The sequence below is a fragment of the Lissotriton helveticus genome, chromosome 7 (assembly GCF_964261635.1).
Source record: "Lissotriton helveticus chromosome 7, aLisHel1.1, whole genome shotgun sequence".
In the NCBI taxonomy this organism is placed as follows: domain Eukaryota; kingdom Metazoa; phylum Chordata; class Amphibia; order Caudata; family Salamandridae; genus Lissotriton; species Lissotriton helveticus.
In genome coordinates, this window is record NC_136068.1 from 1,605,060,521 (window position 1) to 1,605,084,502 (window position 23,982).

General features: G+C 43.5%; 1 protein-coding gene across 2 annotated transcripts in view; it reads left to right on the forward strand.

Moving 5' to 3' along the window:
• LOC144770579 (sodium-dependent neutral amino acid transporter B(0)AT2-like) overlaps positions 1-23,982 on the forward strand; it is a 392,280-nt gene that overhangs the window by 160,401 nt on the left and 207,897 nt on the right. The window contains exon 2 of one of the 2 annotated variants that reach the window (XM_078655228.1): positions 12,710-12,784. The exons of the other annotated variant lie outside the window; for it this stretch is intronic. The gene's annotated coding sequence lies outside the window, so the exon portion shown is untranslated. The remainder of the gene's footprint in view (positions 1-12,709; positions 12,785-23,982) is intronic. 2 annotated transcript variants of the gene reach the window in all.

Genomic DNA, 23,982 nt, shown 5'->3' on the forward strand with positions numbered 1-23,982 from the left:
TTTTTCTAGCCCCACCTGACTACCATAGGAATTCCTACCTAGTACATACTAGACACAAGAGAAATCTCCCGATTGTCGACTATACTGAAACTGCTGCAGAGCAATTCATTGATATTGATAAAGGTGTTTTCCCTTATTTAGGTACAGTTGTAAATAGTAAGCTAATCCGTAGGTTAACAAGAACCCTTGAAGCTGCAGTAGATGAGACTGCCTCCGCTCTAGGTAACTTAACCGAAGAGCAATCCTTTATGAGAATTGTTGTGCTCCAGAATCGTCTCGTCCTTGACGTCATACTGGCCGATAGGGGCGGGGCCTGTAGACTCATCGGATCCAGTTGCTGCATTTTCATTCCAAATAACGCGCCGTCTGTTTATTCAGCTATAACCAGACTTCATAAAATTGCCCATCTGTTACACCAAGATCCAGGCACCTGGACATGGTCCGGTTGGTTCTGGAATATAATTTCCGCCTGGGGATGGAAAGTCCTGTCCTTTCTAGGTATCGCAGTAGCGATCATATTCAGCTGCTGCCTCTGTATACAATGTGGCCCTGCGATTTGCGGCATGTGTGCTACCTCTTGTATTCCTAGTCCCAAGCCCCGTTCTAAATCTCGTTCCAAGACAATTCGAGATGAACAAATGGTACTGTATGAAATGATAGATGGCATCATGAATATTGATGTTTCCTGATGGAAACGTAGTGACAAGGAGGGAATGTGGAAAAGTAAATTTTGTCATGTTCTATGTCCCTACGTGTCATCCATCATATGTTATGTGTGCATGATTAAATATGCATATGTATTCCCCATGTCCGATTCAAGACGCAATTATAGTTGTGTCCACCTCTGGTATGTCATTTCCCAGTTCTCGTGAGTAATATGAGTGTCAGGCCTATGTAAAGTTATGTTGCCACGTTTCTCAGTGTGCACGTTAATTCATTGAAAGTCCCCGTTTCTAGGCCTCAACAGGGCCCGGACACCAGATTCAGCTACTGTCTCCTGAAGCCTCGCTGAGGAGCGATACAGCCCCCACCTGTATCCTCGACCTTTCACTTACTTCCTGCCTCGCAGTGCCCGGTGCAGCTTGGCTCTGCCTCTGAGTCTGCCAAGACTATGTTATGATTCCAGCTATCAGTTTAGTCCTCCTTCTCTGCATTCCCAAGCTACTGAACTGCATCAATAGTTTCCGTCATTGTCTAGCCTATTCGGCCCCATGTTAAGAGAAATACTGTATTTAATGGTCATTTAATATTCTTCATCACGCACTACATGTAGAATAAATGCATGCTCTAGCCTTAGAGTCTGTTAACTTTTCCCCTCATGACTTCTAGTTTATATCAACATGTTCCCTAAACATTAGATACCAGATAGGGTTTAGGTACATGTCGCTCCGACCCTCCAGACTTTAGTCTCTGCTCCTAGCACAGAGTTCATAGCCCCCAGCTTCTCCTAGTAACACGTCATTGCCAGTTTGCGCGCACCATCAGGTTAGAGGTCCCGGCTCCTTAGGTAGCCCCCTCCAATGTTTCCGCCCATTCATGACATATTCTGTTACATTTGCATCACATGTCTATGTGCACACCCAGTTACACCCTCTTTAGCCCTTATCTTTCGCGACTGTTTCGCGTCATGCCTCTTGCTCCACCCACTGCTACGCCCATTGCAATGTAATGCTATGTGTTGGCGTTATGTATATATGCTCATGTATTGTTATTAAAAAGTGTTCCCAGTTCCGATCCTGTTGGTGAGCCATTCTAGACCCTGACCGCGGCAGCGCTGCCAGGCTTGCCATCCTATTCCGTGCAGGTTGTCCTGTTCCTGTCCTTATGCTGTAATAAACCTGCAAAACTCCTACTACCTCGAATTTTGACTCTTATTTATTGAGCTATCTGTTATTCATTCATTCATTCAAAAATAGATCCGGTATTATTTATTTATATACCACAGATCCTTGACACTTGTTAGATGGTATGCAGAAACCATCTTTACAATCTTCAGAGTTAATGAGGGATGCTATTGACTTTTTAGTCCATTCTGGTGCACTATTTTCTTATGCCCAGGAACTAAAACACAAATATTTATCATTTCGTGCTTTATGTGGCATCAAAGAAAGAGTCATCCCAACTGTGCCCCTCAGCTGACGGTTCTCAGCCTAAGGGGCTATGAATGCTGAGAGGGCCTTTTCACAGAAGTTTACATGGGAAGGAAAGCGCGAGCGCACATGACCAAAGACTCACTGAAGAAGTGTTGTATGGTGTACTACAATAAGATTAATTTGCAAAAATCTCTTTGGACCTCATATACACTATACGTACACTGTCTATATACCATGTTCTTTCAGTGCAGAAAGCAAGCAATGATAAAAGCAAAATGTTCCATAAACACCGGAAAAACACTTTTTCTGTTGTTTTTAGTGGCGTGAAAATGTGTAACCACTGATAACAACTGTTTTTTAAGATATTGTGAACACTGAAAAAAAACTACCAGAATTTACCAAAAATAGAAACGGAAAACAGGACAGCCTAGGCATAGCATACATCCTCAACGTCTATTATCATTAGCCTATGTATTTCTCGTTCTACTGCTAAGTTGGCATTTACATTTTGGACATTTGCTTAAGACGGTATGCAGGGAGTACAGGCAGAAGTACAGTGTGAACAGAGCATTGGTCCACAATGAACACACAAACAACAAGAGAAGATAATAGCAACTAATATGAACAGAACTGATAATACTTTCAAACCCCAAACTGAAAGTAAGTTCCAAAACCACCCAGTCCAAGTCCATGTTCCTGGGTCTTAATGTATTTCGGTAGCTATCTTGTGTGGTTTGGAAATTGCCGCATAGACAGTTGGTGAATTGTCCGGTCTGAAAACACAGCAGCTGGATTTGATGACACGGCAATAATCCACCACGGTCAGCTAGAATAACATATAGAACAAGTCTATTCTGTAAAGTGACCATGCGGATTGATGCTTGTTCTTCCGTCAAGTTTCCTAAGGCCGCAGTTGTCTGATTAATCACTGCCTCCATTGTACGAGTGAGGCGACGGACCAGCTTGCTGTTTTGTACCGGGCCAACGAAGAAGAAAAATCCTTTATTAGAGTCAGTATATTGTTCCCAAGTGGTCTCTGTTTAATCGACTACAGAGACATCGAAGGCACGTTTTCTCCTACTACGAACATGGTGATTGAACAATTTCAAATCTTGGTGGTATGTTGGGGTGGCAAAAGGAAGGCTATGTAACAGGTACCAGACCAGCCTGAAGGTAGGAAGTAGGATGCCTTAGCTCCACAAATGAAATAAGTATGATGTGACGTGAAGAAACTACTTTGGCCCCTCATGGACATTTGCAACACTGTAGTACAGTTACTGTGACCCACTAGCACATTGCCTGTACTCTGTACACAGAGGGGGCCAGTAGTCAGAACAACAGAGATAACAGGTGGCCCATTTCCTTTAGCTGATCTAGAGTTTGGATACACATATTTTGTTGCTGCATTTCCTCTACTATATTCTTCCATCTCCAAGACGGTCCCCTTTGCTTGTGGGTCCCCATCTTCGTAGGGATAGCAAACTTTATTCAACTTGGTGTTGAGGTCGCCCACATCCCATGTTTCTGAGAGGTTACATTTGTAGGAAGTATATTGAAGCTCGAACCAAGCTCGGCATGCGCCATTGTGAGAAAATGGCAGTGGTGACAACGGGATTCCTTTTATGTTCTGATGAGGAGGAATCTTGCCACAAACCCAACAGTTAGTGGCATTGCTTAGCTGGTGTGTCTGATGCAACATTTGAAGAAATGAGTTGTTTCTCAGATTTTGCCAATACCCCTGTTCATGTTGCGGCAAATCAAAAAAATGGTGTTCCTTTGTAGCAGGCGATGTAGCAGTAGTGTTGAGCAAGGCAGCCCCAGGCATTACTTCCTCCTCTACCCACATTACAGTAGCAATAAGGGCATCAGTCAAAGTCAAACCAAGGATGCAAAGTGTACAGCCATTACACAAGGCCGTAGCAATCACTTTCTTCTCCTTAGGGGGATCATCTTTCAGCAAATGACAAGAAAGGTAGCACCCTAAGAGTCCTAAGTGGATGTTGGTTTCTTCACTGAGGTTGAGACGAGTAGCCACTAATAGGCTGTCCCCCCCTGTGTAGTCAGACTTAACCACTCAGGACAATGGCTTCACCTGTCTTGCTTTGTACTGAAGAGCATTTCTTCCTGGGTCGGAGTAGGTACCTGGATGTACCGGGGATAGTGTGATCCGGAAAAACGTCCTCAGTTCTTTCAGGTGATGCAGCTCGTCCCGTTTCTGTGACCAGGATGTCACAGTGATCCTTCAATGCAGCCGGGTCCACCAAGGCGAGCAGGACCTTTTTGCAGTGGTTGGCGTGGGTCCAATTCTTCCTGTTGGTCACTCGGACTGCAGTTTGGGTGGCGAGGAGGACTTGTTCGGGGCCCTTCCAGCGAAGTTCCAGACAATTTGTTAGCTGGAATGCCTTAACCATTACAAAGTCTCCTGGAAGCAGGTCTTGTCCGTCACCTTGTGACCTGTCCGGGAGAGCTTCTCAAACCTGCTGATGAATAGAAAATAAACTGTCAGTCAACTGAGACAGATAATCATGTGAGGCACATCGTATATAGGGCAAGGCTTAGGAACCCACCAAATATTCATGGGGATGCCGAACACAACCTCATAAGTGGTAAGCCCAGAGCATGTATGAGGTATTGCGGTATTGCTCTGATGGAAAGCAGTGCTAAGGGCAATGCATCAGGCCATTTTAAAGAAGTAGAAGCTTGTATCTTTGCCAATTTCAGTTTCAATGTAGAGTTATAACGTTTCACCAAGCCTGCTGACTGTGGGTGAAAAGCAGCATGTAACTTCTGTTTGACCCCTAGGCCTTTCATAACATACTCTACAACCTGTCCAATTAAATGAGGCCTATTATCGCTCCATAAAAGCCAAATCGAGGAAAGAATTCCTTTAGGAGTATTTTCGCAGGTGTGAGGGCTGTATTGTCTTTCGTAGCATAAGCCTCCCCCATTTGCTGAAGGCGCAGACTACTACTAAGACATAGTTAAGATTATTGCAGCGATCAAACTAGATGTAGTCCAACTGAAGGACCTCATAAGGTGCTGATGGTGTCGCAAATCATCCTGCTGGAGTTTGCGTTCCTTTCCCAGGGTTGTACTGGAGACAAGCCAGGCCAGACTGGACTATTTTTTTAGCAGTAGCAGCAATATCAAGATGGTCCCAGACTTGCATATGCTGCTTCGCTACTGAAGATGCACCAACATGTGCTGGACCATGTGCCATATGGATCAGAGGGTAGAGGTATGCAGTGGGCAACTACCATTTAGTCATATCTTTGCTCCTCCAACAGCCCTCATCGTCCAATGCTCCCTCCTTAGACCATTGGTCTAATTCATCAAAGGAGGCAGATTGTTGCATATCCAACACTTCCTTTCTAGCATCATGCCAACGTTCAGCTTGTGACTTAAGTACATACATAGACGCGATATGTGGGACCAAACATGTCAATTCATATCTTGTCAAGTGAGCATAAGTTAAGTGATGCGTCTTTGTTTGGTTTAGCAAGACATCAGCGTAATGGGGTACTAACACAAGCAGTTTGTGTGATAAAACTATTCCTTCACTCTGCCGTATAGATACAGCCGTTGCTGCCACCGCTCGGAAACATCCAGGCAGCGCGTGAGCCACTGGGTCGAAGACAGCTGAAAAATATGCACACGGACGTTGTTTATCACTGTGCATCTGTGCTAAGACCGAGAGGGCACAGCCTTCCCTTTCGTGTACATAGAGTGTGAAAGTTTTAGTGTAGTCAGGAGTACCTAATACTGGTGCAGAACAGAGAGCTTTGCGCAACTGTTGGAAGGTGCTCTGGCATTCCGTTGTCCATGGGAGGGGCATCGGGGTGTCTTTGGTCAAAAGGGCTAACAAAGGTTTAACAATGTGCGAAAAACTGGGGAATCCACTGCCTTAAAAAGAAGTAAGGCCAATCAATGCACAGACATCCTTTTGAATTATGGGGCACAGGAGTATCTAGAATGGCCCGAATGCGATCTGGTGTGAGCGCATGTTCCTCCTTAGACAAGAGGTGACCTAAGTAGGTAACCTGCTGTCTACAATATTGCAATTTCTTTCTAGAGACTTTGTGATTATGTGATGCAAGAAACGATAACAGTAATAATGTACCTTCTTCACATTGCTCAGGAGTATCTGCAGCTAGCAGAATGTCATCATCATACTGAATGAAGGCCACCCCTTTTGATACAGGAAAGGAATCAAGTTGTCTCTTTAATGCTTGACTGTAAATACTAGGACTTTCTGTATAGCCCTGTGGAGCTCTACAGAACCGAAAGGATCTGTTTTTCAGTGTGAATCCAAATAAATAACAGCTGTCCGGGTGAATGGGTATTGAGAAGAACGAGTTCTTCAAATCAATTACTGAGAATGTGGTGGCAGTAGAGGGACCATAGTGAGTAGGGTTGTTATGTCTGAAAATACTGGATAATGGGGCACCACTATTTTATTAACCTCCTGCAAATCAATAATGAACCTATAAATCTTAGTATCAGTGTCCTTTTTCAAAATAGAAAGGATAGGGCTATTGCAGGTATTATAGGGAACCTCTTCCACTTCACCCACTTTAATCAAATCCTGGACAATACCTGCTAGTGCTTCCTCGCCCTCTCGAGATATCTTATATTGGAGCAAACGAGGCACCCTCCCTCACTTGTATTTGTACAGGTGGAATAACCATTTGGCCCACGTCAGTGTCCGGTCTAGCCCACAAAGTGCAAGGTCGGGACGCCAGAGCGGCGTCCTCATTGATAAGGCAAGATCTATCAATAATTGGATAGTTGTCATAAAGGATAACACGTACACCTTCTGTGGAACAGCGTATTGTAGCACAAAAATATTTTAGCATATCGATACCTACAATATTATCTGGAGTGTTAGGAGAGAGCAAGAATGGACATGTTGCAGTGAATTTATCTAGTCCGAATTCAAGTGGCTGTGATAGTGGGCTAGATGTAGGTGTTCCGTCGAACCGTATCGATGTTATTAATGTGCCACATAGATGAGCCCTAGGAACCAACCTTTTTGACAGGGCACTACGGGTAGCCCCTGTATCAACCAGAAATTGATCTGTAGATCCCAAGACATCTGCGTCAATATAGGGACCCATTTGATCTACTGGCACCTCAACCGGTCCCATACCTGTCCTCGGCATCCTGTCCTCGGCATCCCTATGCATAATCAGAATCTGTAGGCGTATCAGCAGATTATTCAGTCATTTGGTACTGGTTGTCGTTTGTCAAAGGTATTAGGGTAGTTCGGTCCCTGTTCAACTGCCTCAAACCAGGGGCGAGCTCCTGCACCTCCTCTGCTTCCTAAATTCCCTGGGCGCCCTCTCATACTTCCCCTACCCCGCTGGTATTGCTAACCTTGCAAACGGGGGCACTCAGAACGCCACTGCCCAGTCTCTTTACAATAGGCACACTGATCAGGAGACAAATTTGCCCGAAGGAGAGGGAGAGCTCCGGGTGTATGCTTTGCACGTCCACCTCTTACACCTCCCCTAAATGTCGGACCATACAGTTGGGCCATCATAACCTTTCAAATCTGGGGAGGACGTGGTCCAAGAACTTTCACTGGCTTTGAGGCGACTAGATATTTCTGGTAACATATTAGCAACAAATTTGTCTACAAAAAGGTGTTTACCTGTCTCGTCGGCTAACGACTGTCTACTAAAATCATGAAATGTCTCCTCAAATCTAGAAAATAAATCAGAAACGGACTCATCCTTTTTCTGTTTACAGGATGCTAACGTAGTCCAATCTATTTGTTAGGGGGTATAAGAGTTTTTTATTTAGTTACAATAGCTTTAGGGAGGTCTAATATCCCCTGTTGTGGCTTCAGGGCAGGTAACCTATCCGCATCTATTTCTTCTGATTTTTCCCAAGTGTCACCAAATGCCGTAGTGTCATCAATTTTAAGAATCGTTCTCCACATATCAGGGGGCAGGCAAAATAAGCCCAAAGAACATATCTATATCCGCTAAGGTCATAGTGCAAGAGCTGTGTGGGAGAGGTGTGGCGCCGCGGCCAGGGCGACTGACGCTGGAATCTGGGGACCACTGTTCGATCCCCAGCTCCGGCGGCAGGTTAACCCAGCACCATGTGACTCTGGGCAATAGCTCGCTTAATCTTCCCGACGGCCCCCAGCGCCTAGAGACCCTTACGGGTGATTGTGCGCTTTACAAATGTGGACTTTACTTTTACTTTACTTTACCTCTACCTCCTCATAGAAGGTGGCAGGGTTTTTCCGGGGGTCGAGCAAGGCAGTCTTAAGGGCCATAGCATCTGCTCTACTCCAAGGAGTATAGACCCAATTATAAATAAAATATCCCTTTGCATCATCAGAACCCTTATCATCACTTGTTCCCGCACCCTTCAGGTGAACATACGGAGGTGCGGCTTCACGCATTGGTTTCATAGCATGCGTACTACTACTTGGAATATTTGCATCGATTGGGACATCTGTATTCTTTGTCTGAGACTTTTCTATTTCTACGCTTTTATGCTGCTGTTTAGCTAATTCTTTTTCCTTTTGCAGTTTCAATGTGTCATCCGCTTGTCTAATTGCATCAGGTATATTTTTGAAAGAGTAAGTCGCATCTTCTAACTGCTTATAATCCGCATTCAAGTCTTTTGGGCCTGGTTCATCAGAGATATGTTGCCAATTATATAATACATCCCAACAGAATTTTTCTAAAAAATATAACTGTTTTGCGTCTTCCCAAGCCTGAACCATAGTTGTGAGGACCGTCGCTGTGGTTTTCCGCCGAGATTCCTCTCTACCACTGCCCTTCAATGTATCTTTCTCTTCGCTAGACAGAGTGGAGCGAGTCTGTCGTATGAGTTGCTTATCTTTGTCCACCTCTTTTGAGGGAAATATTTCCTCATCTGAAGTACCTCCCTCAGGGGCACTCGGATCAGGAGATTTATATGGTGGTGGGAGTCGCTCTAATAAGATAGAATCATCATGAGGCTTATTAAGTATTGAATAAACAGGACGTCTAATAGGGTACTGACCATTTACCTGCAATCAATGTTCCCTATCTTTCTTTTCTATTTCTTCCTGCATCTCTTTATCTCTCAATTCAACACATTTCTGATATATTGATTTCCGCTGCTCTTTCTTCGCTGTAGCTTCCTCTTTCCTCTCTCTCGCACTTCCTTATCCCACATACGCAAACAATCAAACATACCCTGTCTACTCTTCCTTTTGAACAAACACTGTTCCACATACTGAACCTTCTTAAAATCAAATGATCCATTCACTGGCCACTGTAGATCGGGCTCTTTCTTTGTGTATTTGTTCCACAATGAGCCATACATTATGGGACAAATACCATATCTTATATACATAGCTCTAGTCGGGGTCCATTCTGGGGGAGCCTGCTCACTTTGTTCCAAAACAGTCCTAGTACTACAACAGCAGCACCACTTACGAAGTGTGCTCAAAGCAGGCATGCTTTTACAAGTATTTGTAAAATATTACTTATCCAAACCAGTTTCAGAAAGAGAAAAATCCCCACAATACCTGCCTTCAGTCTTTGCAAAGAATGAATACCAAAACCAAACCAAACAATCAAGAGTGCTGCCTCAGAGACCGGCCACCACCCGGAGGGTCAAGTCGGAAAACCGGAAAGTTCACTTTGGATGCAAAGACAAAAGTCTTCTCATGCAGTGTGCGTCCTCAGTGATAATTTCAATTTTCGGCCAAGACCACTCCTTCAGACGGCTGCGTCTCCGATGGGGCCCCACGTGCTGGGCGCCAATTGTGGAAATGTACCCCGTGAGGGCACACTGGTGCAGGGTCACCCTCTCGTCCACGGGTCCGAAGACTAACAAAAGAGAGATCGGCACTGGAGTGAAGTAAAACAAACCAAGTTTATTAAATGCTCATGAGCAAGGCTGTGCCAAACACCCTCAGTGGTGTGGGAGGAAGTACATTGAATACAAAAACCATCACCCTTATATACAGTTTTTTGCAGTGTAATCGCATGGGAAGGGAAACTGGAGGGAACAGGTTTAAACATGGAAATAGCTACAGGCAAACCAGAGCAGATGGATGACCAGGTGGTCAGGAGATGAGGAGGGGGAGTAAGGAATGTTTATGGCGGCAATAAGCAATCAATTGATAACATCTAAGACATGCTGCACCGGCAGCTGCAGCCCCCAGCACGTACATCAGATTGACCATGTCAGAAAGGTCAGCAAAAGTTAAGGACACAGGCTGGGTGAAAAGGCGAACAGCAGAGAGTAAAATGAAGATGACAGAAACTAAATGGACGCGACAGATAAAATGGCTGCCGCTTATGCTAACATAGAATTTACACTTTTCCACAATACTGGCCCTAAGTAACAGAGGGAAGTTGGTGGCTAGGGCTGCTACCTGGAGGCTCATGGACACTACTGCCAGTGCCAGCATGAGTCCTTTGCTGTGGAGATTAAGCTGAGTTGCCTGATGTCCCAAGTAGTGACGCTTGGTCTGTGGGATATGGCTTGAGCATCAGGGTGCTTCCAACTCCTCTACCTGTATTTGGATCTTAACTGGAGGCTATGGGGACAGTGGACTGACATGGTGGATGATGGAACAGTCTCTTCACTTACATATATAAGACCGGGACTGCTTACTTTCTTCCTTTACTTCTGCTCACTGTTTCCTCCATCTATCATGAACTGTCAGGCGGTGACTAGCTACCACTTTTGGCCCACTACTTTCTATTGCTGAGGTTCTGCTGATAAGAGCTTGACTCACTTATCTCATCCTATGCCCCACTATAGCTGTCCCCCGAGTTGTAACACCTATGCTCTATTTGTACTACCACATGCCCCTCAAGAAATATTGTATGTGCCTACAACAAACATACAGTTGCAGTCAGCTATGCAAAGTCAAGGGGTGGGCTGGTCAAGCAACTCTCCGTCAGCACTGGGAACCTTGGAGCATTCACAGAGTGCAACCAAAAGGCAGATGACCCCCTTGCAGAGATATGCAGGTTAATAATCGGGAATAACAAGACACTAAGGGAGAAAAATGAGGCCCTGAACAACATTCTCAACATTGTTTGCAAAGGCCTGCTTTAGGTCCCCTAGAACTGCAGACTGCAGACTGATAGATGCCTTGGTCAGTCTCTAGAGGCAGCCTGCACAATGTGTTTTTCATGATTCGTCCTGGTATCTAGCCTTTACAGGTTTCATTTTCCTTCACAGCACTACAAGCTCCTGTTGCGATCCCATGAATGGAGGCTGCTGGATGAGTGTACTGGCAATCCAGCAGTGTACTATGCTCATTCACCTATTTGTTGTGCTTTGGTTCAATTGGATGGGAATATAATCCCCTGTTTGCAGTGGGTGACTTCGGTGTGGCTGGGACTATGGGTTGGTTTAGGGTGGCTTTCACAGAGTGCTCAGTCACACCAGCACAATAGATATATGAATGGTATTTCACTGTGCTGTGTTTCCTACTTCTGTTGATGCTAGTCAAGTCATACCAGCTGCATTCTTGATTCTTATATTACATGTTAACAATGCTTACATGTTCTACAATTTCTTTGGGGAGAAGGCCCAAAGAATGTATCTAAAAGAGACTCATCTGACTATGGGAAAACATATTTAATTGGGGAGGCTGTGGGCAGCTTGATGTTTTATGTTTACTCTACTTCCTCAGCACAGAGAGGGTAACAATGTGTTGATAAACACATGCCTTTTAAGGTTCATGCCCACAGAGGGGACGATGTGCCTGCTTAGGTATATGCTCCTAATCGTCATGATCCTGTTACTTCTCTTCCATCTGTCCATCTGCTAAAGACACCAGCGAGTCGGATATACTATGGGCAGGAGACTTCAATTGTGTCCTTGACCAAAACTGGACAATTCTGCACAGCTACCCCAGGCTCTGGTGAAGAGAACACTGGAGCAATCGACTCTGGACTGATAGATGCCTAAAGACGTGTACTCATTAATAGATATATTACTGGGGCAGGGAGAAGATCACAAATTTCCATTACGGACCTAGGATCCTTTCTGATCATTCTTCATTGAGCTGGTTGTTTGTAGTTGGAGGACATCCGCCCTTAAAGATACACAATTCATATGTACAATATGAGACCCCATAACAATATATTTTTTATGCTAATTTGGGAACCACTAATATGTTGTTTAAATTGTACATGTGGGCATTCGTCTGCTGACTGAGGTTGGTGTTACTGGATCATTTAAAAGAGGGGTTAAGGGGTGCAGATGGGTCGCCTGCAAATTACTCTTTGCCTATTGTTCTCAGGAGAAAGTATGTCGCTTTTTCTGGCCGATTGTGCAAATAAAATTATGCATAACATATCAACTTAAACTGCACTTCTTGTTTAATTGACGAGTAAGGAGAAATGTTTAACTGCATACATGAAATGTTGCCTTCCAAGAGAAATGGCTGGATGCTGTACGAATAATGACAATACTGGCAAAAACTGTACACCATTATGGTACTTCATGTGGGGGTGGGCCCTTTAAAAAAATTGATTGAGTAGTGCCGATATGATCCTCACATGGTCAACGTTTTGGTCTGTTCCAGTCTTCTGCAATAGGTCTACTTTTCAACCACATGTGCAATATTGCTTTTATAGGGAGAAATGTGGGAACCTTGGATTGCATGACTTTTGACAGTAGCTGGAACTTCTGGAGTTTTCTGTCCCAGAAAGGTAAAGAGATTGTGATTTTCTTTAAGAATACTTCTGCATTTGCAAAGCTTTTTGGGGTTAAAATAAGTTTTGGGATTCATGTATACCACATCACCTTGGAGTCCTGTGGGTCTGTACATTACAGAAATGTCTCCGGTTGGTAGGTTCCCCTGGGTGCCGGCCAGCTCTGGCTCAGATACTGCTGTCACTGTCCATGGAAGCTCCCTATTAAAAGCATTCTCTAGTGTCGAATTATTGGTTTCCCTGCACAAACTCATCACCATCACATATCTGGTACTGTGTTCTCAGGAGAGCCAGAGAATCTCAGCTCTGTATCGAGTTTAGCAGGGATATGATTTTACATGAGAAACACTAGAGAATTGCTGTTTTAGGAAAAAATGTAATTCTTTTTCAGGGTAGCCAGTGAGGGCGAGGCAGGTCTAGCAGTCAGTTACATAAACCTCAGGATGTGTAGATGTTACAAATATATGTTTGTGGTATGTTGTGATACAATCCAGATACGATCCCTGGAACTTGGTGACATGTACTCAAAACCAGTTCAACTTTCAGTTGATTTCTACATTTTCCAAATGTGTTGCACCTAGTTTATTGCCAGTGGGCACCCCAGACCCTTAAAAAAGAGATAAATGTCTGGTATGGTACTCTCACAAGAGCTAGAGTAACACGTATGGCGTCAACGTCTTTGCAGGAATATGTTCCGGCGTGAGAGAGAGAGGAAGATATTAGCATGTTTTAAAATTAATTGCCAAACGTTTGATAAACATAGTGTTCAGATTGTTCTTCCAGATAGCCAACTAGGGATTGGGAGATCTGGCTTGCTCTATTATGTTTCTTATGTTGTACAAAATTAGAAAATATGTGATTGCCTTGAGTTTGAGATCTGTCATCAGAACAGTTAATCTGCGACTATTTACTGTCTGCTCCAACGTTACATTTAGATTGTACATACAGCTTATACAAACTGCATTTCATAGTTATACCAATATGAGTTTTATATTGCATATACAGGGCTACATTTCCTTTATTAGCTTTCTGGGATGTAGATGTGTCCTTTCAATAAATGTAGTATTGAGCAAATTTGGTAAAAAAATGTTTTAAAAATCCACATTTTTCATCATATCTTTGGGTTGCAGTGGAATATTGATGCAGGGTTCTCATCAATTATTAGCTCTGTGCTATTCACAAATTACATTGTGTAGTACACGTAGAATTACTGAAGTACTAGAATACTACCAAAGTACTTAAAAATGCTATTCACAAACCTACAAGTATAAATCTCCTTCTCCATTTCTTTTATCTTTTCTGTGGGAAGATCCACACACATGTAAGTTTACTACTTAGTAATAAATGTAGGAGCGACTGGGGGAGTGGTTGAAAAATAGGGTGTACGTACTTAAAAATGGGTGGGGTTTAGAATAGGCCCAACAATTGTAGGGATACACAAAGAAACCAACAAAGTACACCCTGACCAACTTAAGAAGTACATGTTGAACAACCTAACACTGATTTTTTAATAGTTGTGACACAGGTGTGCAAACACCTTGAAAGGGAACAGGTTCAGGGCTGTTTCAGAGCCTACTGTTCTTTTGCTCATAGCAGCACTTCCTCCACCACCTCGTGTAACTTTTTTTCAATTATTTTTATAGCTTACGAGGCCACCCTAAGGACAAATCAGAGCATTGATGAGGACGGAAGGAAAAGTGTCCTATAGAGAGAAAGCTATGTGCAAAATGGAGTGAGGATGGAGCACTTAGGATGCAGTTGTTTTCGCCAATACCGTCTCATCTGACTGAGCGATAGTACTTTGTAACTGGCCTTAGATATCTGACAGACATGGAGGGAATGGACAGGAATTATATTGGGAATGTGGTAGAATCAAAGGGTAAGGTGATAGTGAGCAGAATCAGACATGACAGGGTTAGAAATCATGATGCATTTGTTGAGAGATTCTATGAAAGTTCTTAGAGCTGCTAGAAAGCAGAAGACTGAATCCAAATTCCCACAGATTCTAGTCACACTTCTCATGCAGCTATCAGGGTTCAAGGAGAGACCCTCATTGGGACAGTGGATGCTTCACCCTAGCACTCTGTCAGCTTAGTATGGTCCTGACTAGGCTTTCAACACTCTGTTCCTCTCCTAGCTACTCCTTTGGGCCCCAGTGTATCAAAGTTCCATACAAATAACATAACATCATGATGTTATTCACCAGCTGGTGTCGTGTAAATGTGTACAATAAGTATTACAGCCTATATGTGCCGTCATCAAGGATGTTTACCTAACAATGAACATGCTCTCTCCTAAATCTGGCCACACCAAACTGCTGATGCGGCAATGTACTATACTTGTTTGTTCTGTACTCCACGCCTGGTAAATTGAATTTATCTGCTAAACAAATACAATACAAATACAATATTGCTAGGCTCAGAGCATTTAGAACAACATTTGGTTGGTAAGCGTTCCGGGATTTGTTTTTGCCAGAAAAGCAACAAAGTACTGAGTAACGTTTTTTGAAATATGAAAAAGGTTCAGTTTCGATTATATCTTTAGCATGCAAACAAATATTGTCACGAACTTCGGGCTGCTAAATGTTCCTTGATGTGCCAGAATAAAAATAACAGTTCAAGTTGGTGCACAATAAGATAAGTCGTGTTTGTATGACCCAATAGATAGATCTGTGGCTTGGGATGCTCTTACACCAAAGCAATCATGGACGTTTACTGACAGGCTCTTGACTCCTGTAATACCCTTCTTTGCAAAGGCAGCTTGACAGAATTGTGCATAAATCTGCACTCGCAGATTTACATTTACTCGTGAATTCAGATTTATGTTTCTTGATAATTCTGCCTGCCGCAGGTTTCCATGCCTAATGGAGGGCAATGAGACTTTCCCTGCCGGGTCCTTTCCCGGCGAGCAGAGTTCGACATAGCCAAGAACTCCACACAGAAGGAATGGGGTCCCCTGTGCAAATGCACTTCTTTTTTATTCCAAGGGGAACGCATTTTTCGTGGAGAAAACCCTTCCTTTGCACCTGCAGCAAATCTAGGGGTAATCTGTTGCCCTTTCCACCCTGGAAGTAGAGTTATTCAAGCCCTGCGCCGGAGTAAAACTTTTTCTGGGGCGGAGACGGATCGTAGAGAAGTTTATGAATGCCCACATACATCCAAGTTTGCTGCGTTCACAAACTTCCAAGACAAACCACACCTTCAAAACTCACGTACCACTCCTGGAGTGGGAGTTATGACTGTGGAGATGAACACATGTGGTGGAGATCTCCCCCTTGTAAATGGTCTTAGACCAGTTAGGAATCCCATTGTGCATTCCAGGGTGGCATAACAGAATAAATTCGGTTGTGAACTTATATTTAAGACCAAATTTCAATGTGTGAGTAGGGCTCAAGGTTGGCGTTCTGGTCAGTAGTTCCTTTGACATGGGAAACACATGATAGAGTTACATACCTCACATTTGGTTGCATTCGATGCACATCTTGCCTCTTGCAGTTTATTTTATAGTCTCTGATGTTTGCTATTACTAAGAAGCAACCACAGGGTAACTATTATGGGGAACCGACACAGGACCGGCTGTATGCAACACCTATGACAGGACAATAGTGAAATAGCACAAAGGAGTTATCGTAATTGATCACAAAGGTCGTTTGCTGTGTCTACAAATGCACTGCTTTGATTTCTGATCTACTAGCAAATAGAGACCTGGCCATTTTGTGTAGGAAAATCGACCAAGCGACCATTTGATGCACCATGCTGTCAGTAACCTTTTACAGCACGTTTGACCAGGGCCATAGGTTGTGGATGTTGAAACTGCTAGAAGTGTATTTGTCATTGTCTTCAGTGTCCTTTATATAGCATGCACACTATTTTGTTAATTGTTCTGCTGTTGACCTGCACCATTCAAAGCTGTCACCGTTCTATGACATACCAAGAGCTCTGACGTGCACCACTAGCCAACCTGGTCGTGAACCGCCTCCCTATCATTTAAAAATTCAGATATCTCATAATGCACTGCTGTCGAAACATTCATTGTCTACTATGCACGCAGTATGTGATCTTCACACCTTCTGCAGGGCACTTTTATTCTGTTTTTCATCATGTACTGATCCATTAAAACATCCATAAATCTTTCATACATCACATTTATTGTGACATTGGCCATGAACCGGTCCACTAACAATACACCACTCGAGATGAAGTGCATAAAGATATTGGTGTGGAATATGGGGGGAAATTATAGCAGTTGATTTTTTAATTACTGAAATATGAAAAAGTTGGGAATAGTATTTGGTAGCTTTTTACAAGTCTACTGATGGTGAAGAAGAAGTTGACACATACAAGACTGATTTTCCCTCTTAAAATTATTTTCAGCAGAGAACAGTTTTTCTGTAATCAATTATCCTAAAACAAGCAGAGCAGCACCTAGAATTCTTTTAGGATTGTAACATTTTATTAAGTTTAGTTCACAATTCCCTCCTCCTACATCCTCCCGAAGTTGGGAGAAACACAAATAAAGAGGGGAAGGAAGAGGAAACAGGGATCAAACATTAACAAAACAGTAACAAAAATAGCAGCCATGCTCATTTCACATTTATAAATAGGTCATCTTACATGTTATGTGTCTTAATCATCAATGGGGGTAGAAGGCGTAATCTGCAATATTCACAAATGTATCGGGCATGTAAGCTCTTGATACACGTCAGAGAGATGTTTTGTACATGTTCCCCACGTTTTCTCAAACTTTGATATAGTATGACTGATAACCGCTGTCAACTTTTCCTTTCCTAATAAATCCCAGAGTTTGTGCAGCCAGTCTGCGTGAGTTAGGATAATATCGGTGCCCCACTTTGATAGCAGGACTTGCTTTGCTGCGCATAATGCCAGGCTAATAGCCTGCCCTTTATTAGAATGTAGTGGGTAGGTTTGTATATTGGGCAGCCCCAACAGGATGTAGATAGGAAAGCGGGGTATTTCAGTGTCGAACATCCTATCGATGTTCGCCTGGACCTCCCTCCAATACATGTGGAGCTTGGGGCAGTGCCATAGCAAGTGAGTTAGTGTACCTGAATGAGTTTAGTGTCGCCAACATGTATCATCTTTTACTTTTTGCCATTTAGCCAGGTGTGCGGGAGTATAGTACCAATAATGGACTAGTTTTAGGCGCTAGTAGCTGAGGTGCGCGTGCGGTGCAGGATATCCTTCCATTCCTTATCTGTACACTTGCGTTTGCATTCTTTTTCTCACTTCCGCCCAGCCGGTGTCTGTAGGGGGTGGTCCGAGTGTTTAAGAAGGAATATATGTTGGACAAAATACAGTAGTCTTCTTTTCTGGACAGAAGCCAGTCAATTGCCTGCTGGCATTGGGCCTAATGGTGGGAAGGGTCACCCACTGTCGAATTGCAGGGTAATTTCAGTATTCTGAGTCTGGGAGCCTGAAATCTTGTCGGACCGCTTTGAAGTCCTAAAGGCCCCACACGTCAAACAAATCACCGAATAGTTTACAGTTGGCCTCCTGCCAACGCAAGAAGACCCTCTCCTGCATGGCCTGCGGAAAATCCGGGTTACTTATAATTGGTGTAAGTGGGGAAATCTGTGTAGATAGTTGCTTAGAGGAGTATACCCTATCCCAAATCCCTATTTATTGCTCTGACCACAGGCGAGATGTAGACACCCAGTGGACGTGGGAACCATGACATTTTCCAGGTGTGGATCCCAGCCACTGCCTGGTCCAGAAAAGACCAGTGCTTCATGGTCAGTGGACGCTGCCACTCCCCCATGTAGCACAGTTGCGCGGCATGACCTTATTGCATTAGATTAGGTATATAAACAACAAACTAATAATGAAGGGTCTGAGGAATGTTTATAGACCAGCCTAGGTTATATTCCTCACAACTAATGCATATACAACAGGGAAACCTAGGGGTCTCAACAAGAGGATTTTTAAGAACCTCCACGTAATTAACTGGATGTCTAGATTAGTACAACCAGATAAAGCCAAGGCTAACTAGTTCTGATTTGGGATATGGAATATCAAAAAGTGGGCCCCCAGTGATTGTAGAGGAAACACATTTAGGATTCCCATCAAAAGCTTGTATGATCAATATTATCACTTGGTTATCCTATAAGGGTCGCATGTCTCTAGATCATTGAGACGGAGATTGTACCCTTTATCAGGAAATGGGATTCCGACCCACAATCACTTTAGGACCATGTGACTCTGATCTGTTGGAATCAAGTGCAGTGCAAGAAAAATATGAAAGTGGTGAATTTAAAATAGGATAGAGAACCACGAGGAAATTTTTTTTTATTTGAGAAAAGAAGGGCCTCTTCCTGTTTAAAAACAAGACAGTGCAGTAATATATGTATCTTGCAGTTTAACCAAATACCTGCAAGGGGGCCAACATGTTTCAGCCTCTTGGGAATAGGACCCTAGGCTTTCTTCAGGGACTCTGTTCTACCTTGTAAATGCTACTGCGTGTGATAGATAATGTGCTAAATTAATAAAAAAATTAGTGAAATAATATGATAACAAAAAGGATATCATTTTCCGTCATCTGTTAATTCTCCTACGTGTCACCTGGTGTCTCAGACATCTGTAACAACAAACGCATGGTGGACACACTATTAGAATCATTCATGTACCCATCATCCTGTCCAGGAACATTAAAAACGCTCTATGGGACAGTATTCTACTCACCCAGTGTGTCAGGGGAACAGACCTCACCTCTCCTGGACCTGGCTCAGGAATAGTGAGACCCCGCTCTGTGGAAGCAAGATGTCCCGAGCTTTAAAAACAGCAGCGAGAACACATAGGACTGTACTGCTCTGTCATGTATATATAGTATGCTCAGGCTCACATTCACTTGCCCCTCAGAGTGAAACTTACTCCCTTCATCCTAACCCTGAAGGACCCTGACCAATCAGGTTAGACCCCCTCTCTCTAGATGTGTTCTAACAGTCTCTATAATGGCCACTAGTACGGCAGTCATTAGACATATAATTAAGAAAAAATTATCCTAAACAAGACTAAACAGAGTGTCTTAAGTGCTTACATGCTCAAACAACAAATATTAACGGCAGAACACCAGAGATGACCCTCCTTATGCTCACCTGTCTGTCGTTGCCTCTGGCTGGTACAGAGTCAGGGGGAGGCAACGAACGTGACAGGAAGGGCCAAATTTAAGTGATCGACTCCAAGACCAATTAGCCAAACATCAGAGCAAAGTTTTTTACGTAGCTGGTTCTTTAGTGTGAGCAAAGACCCGATTAGATTGAGATATCGTTTGCTTATACATCACTTTAGGTCATCTTTTAAAGGAACTTACTTGAATATCGAGTGGTACGTTCCTTAACTTAAAAACCAACCCTGATCTGTAAACACGAGTTTCGTATTCTCGCGAGAGTAATCCCGAACTACAAAATGACATCAAACGTACTCATGACTCGTACAGAAATTGACTACGGAAAGTAAATAAGAATTGTATACTACTTTCCTTTATCCTTTATTCCTAGACATGTCGGGGATTGGCGCTCAGCTTCGGAGTTACAACTATCCACATAGTATATGTCAGACCAAACGCGAACAGGCCAAACTCCCTGATCTCGCGAGAAAAGCCAAAAACTAACCGATTATGTCATTCTCTTCATTTTAGTAGTTTATTGTCCGGTTTTCGAACTACTGCCGACTCCCTAAGCAGCATCACCGGACAGGGCCATCAGTCAAAGCTTAAGGAGTGTACATCGCATTATAAGATTTGCATGGGAATACAAATTAAAAATTAAAAAGTAACCCTGAAAAAACATAATCAAACAGGAATCAGTCGGTGGTTAATAGAAACTACGAAGGGTCTACACTTATAGGGACCACTCCGAATGTATATCTGCCAGATGACCTTTATAAATAGTACATCTATGATATATCTTGTTTGTCGCCTCAGCTTGGAAATCTCTTATTGGCAACAACAAAAACTGTTCATTTAAGGCTAAACAGGTGGTATTTCATCATTTAGCCCATGACTGTCTGTATGTAATTTATATACCCATTTTTGTTCTTTGCTAAATAGAAATTTGGATACATCACTTGTATGAGAAGGAATAAAGGGTTTCTCAAGGACCGTCCACGTGAAATCTGATTCTCCGTGGTTATGTTGTATAAAGTGTTTTGTCAATTTAGAGACACTCTTCTTGCACCGAAAAGTACTTTTATGTTCAAGCATTCGCGTCCGGACCGTTCTTGTAGTCATTCCGATATAATATGATATTCCGCTCCTCTTCAATGTGTACCTCATACCTCTGGCAAAAGTGGTGGAATCTTGCGGCGTCAAAGTAACCTTTTACGCTGACGACACCCAACTGGTGTTCTCTTTCAAAGACCACTCTGAAAAATCATTCGACAACTTTCGCCACTGCATGCTGAATATCGCCTCCTGGATGTCTGCGAATAATTTAAAACTCAATACTGACAAGACGGAAGTCTTATTCTTCAATCAGAAATCTCCCTTACCCTCCAATCTCTGGTGGCCGTCTGAACTCAACCCTCCTCCAGAACCAGTCCAAGCCGCCCGAAACCTAGGCTTCCAATTCAACACCTCCCTCTCCTGCAAAACCCAAGTCAACAAAGTCACCTCAGCCTGTTTCGGGAAGCTACGAATGTTAAAAAAATGCATCCCCTTTCTACCGCTGGACTCTCGGAAAACAGTAGTCCACGCCCTCATCACCACCCACTTGGACTACGCTAACAGCTTGTATGTAGGTGCTCCTACCTACATCATCAACCAACTTCAGAGAGTCCAAAATGCAGCAGCCAGGCTGGTATGCAATATTCCTTACCGCCATTCCATTTCACCCCACTTGATCAAACTCCACTGGCTCCCAATCAGACTGCGCATCCAATTTAAAGCCTTAACTCTGGCTTTTAGAGCTCTCAATGACCAAGGCCCCACATACCTACGTCGGAGAATGAGGTTTTCACAAGCCCCACGAAACCTCAGATCTAACCATCTACGCCTCATGGTATGCCCCCGTTACCGTCTTGCACGCACGGGAGGAAGGGCCCTTGCAGTTGCCACATCCAAACTCTGGAACCAACTGCCCACAGAGTTAAGATTTCTGACATCAGAATCCCTATTCCGAAAAAAACTGAAAACCTGTTTTTTTTCCCAAATCTAATTCTAAAAAGCCTCCTCTCACACTCCCCTGATTCCTCAGAGATAAGGTCTTCAGCGCCGGGACACCTCCGCTGGAGGTAGCTGTGCGCTCTACAAAATACTAAATAAATAAATAAATAAAGCTCATTGCATGGACATTTTAATTGGTAAATCAGATTGGAGCTGTTGCAATTGGTGAATTGCCTCAACTCCCATGGTCGATTGGTGCCAATATCTATACTGGTCATGTTTGATGTCTGTGGGCAAACCGAACATCCACCAGAAGGGTGGTGTCCAGTGGCCGCCGGTAAATCCCATAGTGTTCCAATAGTTCTTCTTGGTAACTCTTTTGGGCGAGTATGTACAAGGGAATCTCGCAAATTTTTTGAGCGTTTGAAAGCAAAAAGTGGATATTCAGTCTTATCATTGCTACAGTTGAGTAAACGCCAGTGTCGTCTAACTATTTTCTGTATGGCGTTAGACTTGGTGTTAAATGTTCTGACAAACGTGAGGCGAGCCAAAGGTGGTTTTTCTGTGGAGGGCTCCAGAAGTGCATCGCGACTATTGTTAGTGGCTCGCTTCAGTGAGCGTCTAACCAACTTTGCCGGATAATGTCTGGCTACCAATTGATTAGAGAGAGTAGCTGCATGTTTTGCAAAAGTTTCTGGAGTGGAACAGTCCTCCGGGCCCGGAGGAACTGTCCAAAAGGTAAGTTGTCACGTAGTGACTTAGGATGTTGACTCTCATAAAGGAGGAGTGAGTTTCTCGCCATGGGTTTTCGAAAAAGTTCACTTTCTAGGCCTGTTGGAGTGGTGTAAATAGAAAGGTCCAAAAAGGAAATCCTTTCTTTGCTGGTCTCAATTGTAAACCGCAGGAACCTATTTTGGATATTCAACCACTCGTGAAAGCGAAGGACAGAATCAAGGTCGCCTCTCCACACGACCAAGATATCGTCAATATAGCGCTTCCACCATATTATTGATGTAAAGAAAAGGTTTTCAGCTGTAAGCACGGACTCCTGTTCAAAACTATGAACATATAGATTTGCCAGGGATGGAGCAAAAATGCTGCCCATGCTGGTCCCTGAGGTCTGGAGGTAGATGGTATCCTCATATCTGAAGTAGTTATCCTTCATGGCGACTTTAGCTAAGGCCATTATAAAGGGAACTGGAGTAATGGAGTCGAGGTCCAACTCCCCCAGGATGGAACTGATGGCGTCTAGAGTCTCATCCTGGGGGATGGAGGTATATAATGATACGACATCCAAGGAGACCAGATAATCCGTCTCCTGATTGAACTCTATTCCGGGGATTACCCTTAAGACATCAGTAGTGTCTTTTAGATAGGTCGGTATAGTGTGCACTATGGGTCTTAAGAAGTGATCTACGAAAGCTGAAAGAGGCTCTAAAACCGATCCTTGACCAGAAATAATCAGCCTCCCAGGTGGCGGTCTCTGGGCCTTATGCACATTAGGCAAGGTGTGGAAGTAAGGCATAGTTGGCTGTTGTGCCTGTAAAAACTGTGCCTCAAGGGAAGTTATCCAACCTTCTGCCAAAGCTTCTGCCACCAAAACCTTGATCTCACTAGTCAGTCTGTCGGTGAGATCTACTGTCAATGGCATATAGGAAGACCTGTCGCTCAATTGCCGTAAACAGTCGTTCTTATATGTGTCTACATCCTGTATCACTATGGATCCCCCTTTATCAGCAGGTTTGATGATTATGGAGGAATCCTGTGTGAGTGTTTTAAGTGCTTGTCTCTCTTGTCTTGACAAGTTGTTGTAACCACTCGTGTGAGACACCCAGATTTTATCAATGTCGTCCTTCACAGCCTTCTCAAAGGTCGCGACTTGTGGGGGTGTAGCATATGTGGGTGGAAGGAAAGTGGATTTAATCCTTAAACCGGTGTTAACATCACTTGCCTGATCAGTACCATCATTTTCTTTGTCTTTAAAGAAATAGTGCAGTCTTAATTTACTAAAGAACTGAGCTAGTTCTATTTGTAATTGGAAAAGGTCCCCATTATCCATGGTGACAAAGCCCAACCCC